Below are 6,494 nucleotides of genomic sequence, written 5' to 3'. Positions count from 1 at the left end.
AATTAGCAAGACAGAGAGGTTGAAAAGCCAGAGGAAAAAACATATTTTAATAAATGAAGGGTTCATTCCACTCTCTGATATGTATAAAATAGTAATGATGCTCTTTGATGAGGATGTTCTTTAGCCCACCTCACTCCACTAGGGCTTAACCTTCAGTGATTACAAAAAAAGGCTTTAGAAAATTGTCATGGCCAATTAGAAGTTCCATTCCAGAGATTCTACCATCTTGAGTGGCATGGAAGAGGAAACAAAATCAGTTTTGAGGTTTTCAATCAAAGCACATATTCCACAGAAATGCTCCCTCAGCATTTGTGATAGTCATGATACCTTCTGCTTTTAGAAGGCTAAAGACCGAGATTGTAATATAGTCCAAACTGGAAAGTGTTAGTAGGTTGAGCATTTGAATTTCACGAGAGATCCACTGCATTTATCATACTGTCAGGAAAATGGAATAAACAGCTACAATATGAAACTTGTTGAAAAAAATTGCTAGAGACTTCTCACGATATCAGGGAGAATATGTATAGTACTCAGAGAGCTAGACCTATATGTTTGCTTCCATCTGCTCTGTATGAATAGATGTAAATAAATAAACATTTTAAGTGTCTAGTCATTTCTCCTCATAAAACAATGTGAACCTTGGTAATGGAGTATGTCCCAGCAACTTTCATATTTGAAAACAGGCCTACAGTATAGATTTCCAAAAGATCAAAAAGTTTTATAGCACAATATTGGAAACCAAACTGCTTATCAGGGTAGATCCCTCATGAAAAGGTTTTGTTGTTGTTGTTGTTTAGTCGTTAAGTCGTGTCCGACTCTTCGTGACCCCATGAACCATATTGCGCCAGGCCTTCCTGTCCTTCACTGCCTCCCTGAGTTTGCTCAGTTTCATGCTCATTGCTTCAGTGATGCTATCTAACCATCTCATCCTCTGCCGTCCTCTTCTCCTTTTGCCTTCAATCTTTCCCAGCATCAGGGTCTTTTCCAAAGAGTCCTCTCTTCGCATTAGGTGACCAAAGTATCTGAGCTTGAGCTTCATTATCAATCCTTCCAATGAGCAGTCAGGGTTGATTTCCTTTAAGATTGACTGGTTTGACCTCCTAGCAGTCCAGGGGACTCTCAAGAGTCTTCTCCAGCACCACAGTTCAAAGGCATCAATTCTTCGGCGCTCAGCCTTCTTTATGGTCCAGCTCTCACAGCCATACATTACTACTGGAAAAACCATAGCTTTGACTATGCGGATCTTTGTCGGCAAGGTGACGTCTCTGCTTTTTAATATGCTATCTAGGCTTGCCATAGCTTTCCTCCCAAGGAGCAAGCGTCTTTTAATTTCATGGCCACAGTCTCCGTCTGCGGTGATCTTGGAGCCCAAATAAATGAAGTCTGTTACTGCTTCCATTGCTACCCCTTCTATTTGCCAGGAATTGATGGGTCCAGATGCCATGATCTTAGTTTTTTTAATGTTGAGTTTCAAGCCAGCTTTTGCACTCTCCTCTTTCACCCTCATCAAGAGGCTCTTTAGTTCTTCTTCACTTTCTGCCATGAGGGTGGTATCGTCTGCATATCTGAGGTTGTTGATGATTCTCCCTGCAATCTTAATTCCGGCTTGTGATTCTTCCAGCCTGGCATTTCTCATGATGTACTCTGCATATAGGTTAAATAAGCAGGGTGACAGTATACAGCCTTGTCGTACACCTTTCCCTATTTTGAACCAATCGGTTGTTCCATGACCGGTTCTAACTGTTGCTTCTTGGCCCACATACAGATTTCTCAGGAGACAGGTAAGGTGGTCTGGTACTCCCATCTCTCTTGCCACAGTTTGTTGTGATCCACACAATCAAAGGCTTTTGCATAGTCAATGAAGCAGAAGTAGATATTTTTCTGGAACTCTCGTGCTTTCTCCATGATCCAGCGAATGTTGGCGATTTGATCTCTAGTTCCTCTGCCTCTTCGAAACCCAGCTTGTACATCCGGTAGCTCTCGGTTCATGTATTGCTGAAGCCTAGCTTGTAGGATTTTGAGCATAACCTTGCTAGCATGTGACATGAAAAGGTTAGTAGATTTTAAATATGTTAATGTTCATATTCTTTCCTATGCTGTTTTTTAATGCACTATACAGTACTGTTTTTACCCTGTTACCATTTTGAGTGTGTGTGTGTGTGGATTATACCAGAAGCATAGCAATAATGAAGGTAGGAGTAGGCCTTAATTGGTGAGGCAATGAGACTAATGGAATATTTAGCTACAGCATTATAAATTTCTACAACTTTTTCAGTTTTACAGGGTTAGGAAGACGGCCAAGTTTTCTACAGCGTTTTTTTGCTAATAGTGATGATGATGTACAGTATTAAACTTTACATGCCATAGTAACCCTATACAATTTGTAATTTTCCAAGCTAAATATCAGTGGCAAACTTTGGATTTTTGCCATGGCAAACTCATTAAACTGATTTTTTTTTCTTTTTCTTTTTTTTTTTGGCAGTCTCATGCAAGTAGCACAAAATGGGGAAATAACTTAGTAGGGCACCAAAGTTCACTGTATTTATTACTAGCATGCGGGTTGCAACAATCTGGACAATCAATGCAGAAAACTCTAACTCTAATGCTTGTTTTAATTTTTCAACCCATATCTGGTAACCTCATTTACCTTCCTGAATTAAAGGTTGTGCTGTCTGTCCTGGACATGCTTTCTCCATCCTTCTAGATACATTCAGCTACAACAAGGGTCAGAAATCATTCTTTTTTTTTCATTTCTGTTTCTTTTTCTTTCTTTTTCTGCACTTCTGCTTTCCTTCTTTCCCTTTATTCTTTCTTTTCTTCTATTCCTTTTCTTGATTATTAGTTCTAGTTAGTTTTTATCTTTCTATTTTAAAAATTCAATAAAGTTATTATAAAAACAAAAAGAAGTTTGGCCTGATCCAGTGATCTCCTTTTTCCTGTTCCAGGATTTCTCAGTCTTAGCAACTTTGAGATATGCGGACTTCAACTCCCAGAATTCCCCAGCCAGCATGACATTTATAAGAAAAGAGTGTTTTTTAGATAACTGACATCACTTGCTTCAATTTGGATTTTGCCCAGAGTCTATAACAAATTGGGCCATCATGCTGGTGAGAATGATACCAACATATTCCTGGCATTTGCTTCATGCATTAAAAAAAGACTTGTGCTGGGCTAACATTTGGTTTTAGAATAGTACTCCAATTAGCAAGATCATTAATATGCTTAAAATGACTAAATAATTTCAAAAAGTAGCCATTGTTAATTATACTGCTTCCAGGCATTTGGTCACATCATAAAGTCTTGTATAGTGTGCAGGATAATACTTTTTCAACCAACCGAAATAGCAATGAATCAATGTTATAGTTACTTACTTTTTCCTTTTACTGATGTTATGCAGGATTTTTAAATTCCTGTGTGCAAATATACTATCCACCAACAGGAAAAAGTTCCATTCTGTCTTGCAAGGGAGCACACTCATTTATATAACCGGCAAGGCACAATAGTACCATCTAGTAGCCAATGACACATTTCATACTTACTTGACATCTGTCTATATGTATATTTCTGCTACATATGTTTTTTATTTATAAAACACACTCTTTCTCACGCTCTCAAAAGTTTATTTTAGTATGTTTAAATGTAATAGTGTTCTGCTTTCTCACATGACAAAAGAATAAACTGGCTAAGGTAAGTAGGCACACTGTCAAAGGCACAGGTTTTTTAGATTTTTTGTAATCCTGCCTTTCTTATTTTTATAAATAATTCAAGGTAGTGAACATACCTAATACTCCTTTCTCCTCTTATTTTCCCCACAACAACAACCCTGTGAGGTGAGTTGGGCTGAGACAGAATGACTGTCCCAAAGTCACCCAGCTGGCTTTCATACCTAAGGCAGGACGAGAACTCACAGTCTCCTGCCTTCTAGCCTGGTGCCTTAACCCCTAGACCAAACTGGCTCTATTTGTCCAATGTAACATTGGATACAAAAATTGTTGCTGTTTGAAAAGTAAGATTTACAGTTTGTGAGGTGATTATTTCCATTTAAAGCAAAGGTACACAATTTTGGGGGGCTAAGGGCCATGGTTAGCTTTGAGTGGCTTGCCAGAGGAAGCATTCCAAAATATAGGTTAGGCCAGAACTAAATCTATATTTGATGTAAAATTATGTGGAGCCAGTTTGGTGTAGTGGTTAAGGCATTAGGCTAGAAATTTCAAGAGTTGTTGTTTAAGGGCTATAGCCAATAGCCAATGTCATTAGGAACTTGCCAACCAGAGCTACCCAGGTTCCCTAATTCCAGTTATAAAGGTATACAGCAGCAAAATAGTTTCAGTGATTACATACAGTGCAGAACTGTGGGGATATAGAAATCTTCCCTACACACAGTCTAGTTTTCTGGAGGTAAATAAATCCACACCCACTCCAGCAGAAAGGACAGAGTTGGGAATATACCATATTCAAAGTCATCTAGTAATTAAAGTATTCAGCTGTTAGCTGAAGATCTTTTTTATGGACCCAGATAGATTACCTAAGCTGTTTTTTGAAGAGCAGACAATAAATCTCCTCATGTTTGGGCTGTCCAATTTTCAAATGCCATCTCACAATATGGATTCTCTGTCCAGTTCCCAGTCCAATCAGATCTGAAGGCCAAGAAAAGTTTCAAAGAATCGTAGACACTGCTGCTGAGATGATATTGCATCCCTTAAATGTGCTAAGTCCTTGAAGTGGCTGGCTCAACACAAATCAGCTCCCAGATAGAAAAGTATTTAACAACTTATATACCCCAACATCTTACAAAAGCTTTCTCTAGAACACAGTTTGAACAACTAGATTCCTTAGTAAGATATGGGAGGTTCCATGGAGTTCCATTTGAAGAAAGATTGTGTATCTGTGGTGCACCAACTGTTGAAGGTATCACAGATATCCTGTTTGATTGCAAACCATTTACTTAGATCCTTACTTAAAAATTAAAAAATGTTGGGACACCCAGGAGAAACTTACTTCTTGCAGGGAATGAACCTGCATATCACTAGCAAGACTGCAATTTTTATATCAAAGGCCATTTCAAAGATGATAGATTACTTAGAATGGATTGGGGTTGACTGCAGAGATGATGATGATTTATTATGAATATGCCCTATTGGTTTCTCTGTACTGGCTTTATAGCTTTTTGATTTTTATTGATGACTAATCAATAAAATTTATTGTTGTACATGCTGCACCACTTGATTGCCCCTCTCAATTAAAATAAAAATTTATTTATGGTCCCAGACCAATAAAATAAAATCCTCTGTTCCAATTACCTTCTCCTGTAGCTTGGTGGGGACATCACAAAAGAAAGATGTAGGAACCACAAAATCTCCTGTAGTTTCATTTTATTGTAACACTCATATATTGTTGAGTTTGGGGGCCAGGCTCAAAGTATTTTCTTTCAGTTTGGAAAATCATTGGTTTTTGTTCTTTCTGTTTTTAGCCCTTCCTACAGCTGTGACAGTATAGATCCGTTAATGAAGACACAAGCCTTTCCCTTGAACAGCAATGGAAAGTGTTAACCTTCCTTGGAAGTAGACTAGCTTAGATCTTTGAGGAAGAACCCATTCTCTCCATATGAGATATTTTCCTGCCAGAGCCAACAAACATGGGACTGATGAGCACCAGACGCTGTTGATTTTCCATCTGTTGCATGATAGTTGAGAGGCATCAAAGGGAGAAAGCCCTTGGAAAGGAACATAGGGCAAGGAAAAGAGTTGCGAGTGCTGGTTTCCAGGATAACTATTACCAGCGCAATTGTATTATTAATTGAAGAAAAGCCAATGCATTGCATAAATTTCTTAATAGAGCCAAAGTGTAGCCTGAATGTGCTAGATTAAATGGTGTTTATGATTAAATGATTCCCCATATATGATTACAAAAACACTGAACCATGTAATTCTTATTAAATTTATGTCACAGTGTGCAGAGTATCAGATTTAATGGGAAAGTTTTTTTTTTTTTTTTTAATGTTTCATTTGGGTCATTGGATATTTATGCCATTGCCTTACTTATGCAAATAAACAAATGACTGTAATCTTAATCTCACGATTAAGCCTTTGGCAGCATTCTACAGCACTTAGACTTTATGACTATCTTTAATCATTCTGGAAGCAGATGGGAGTTTTGTACCTTCTGAGAACTATAAGCTTCTATTACCTGAATACTATCACATGCCAACTGGAAACAGGTTTTAGAATCTAGATCAGACCCTAGAATTTAGTACTACAAGTTGAGTTTCCTTTCTATCACAATGCAATTATTCTCCAAAGGTCAGAACTTTTGAAAGTTAGTTCATTTCCCTAACAGGTGACATGAAATGGGTTGAGCAATATCATTCTTCACTTAGAGAAAGAACTCACTCAGTCCTAGAACATTCACTTTGTATGTAATTTTCATGCCAAATTCCCAGGATCTTTTTGTCTGGAACTCAGGACAGCATAAATAATATTTATCTAGACTGGTGT

Source organism: Python bivittatus, unplaced genomic scaffold (assembly GCF_059951505.1).
Source record: "Python bivittatus isolate LINGU-HERP-01145 unplaced genomic scaffold, Pbiv_v1 ctg000330_np1212, whole genome shotgun sequence".
NCBI lineage: Eukaryota > Metazoa > Chordata > Lepidosauria > Squamata > Pythonidae > Python > Python bivittatus.
Note: the sequence above shows the minus strand (reverse complement) of the source record.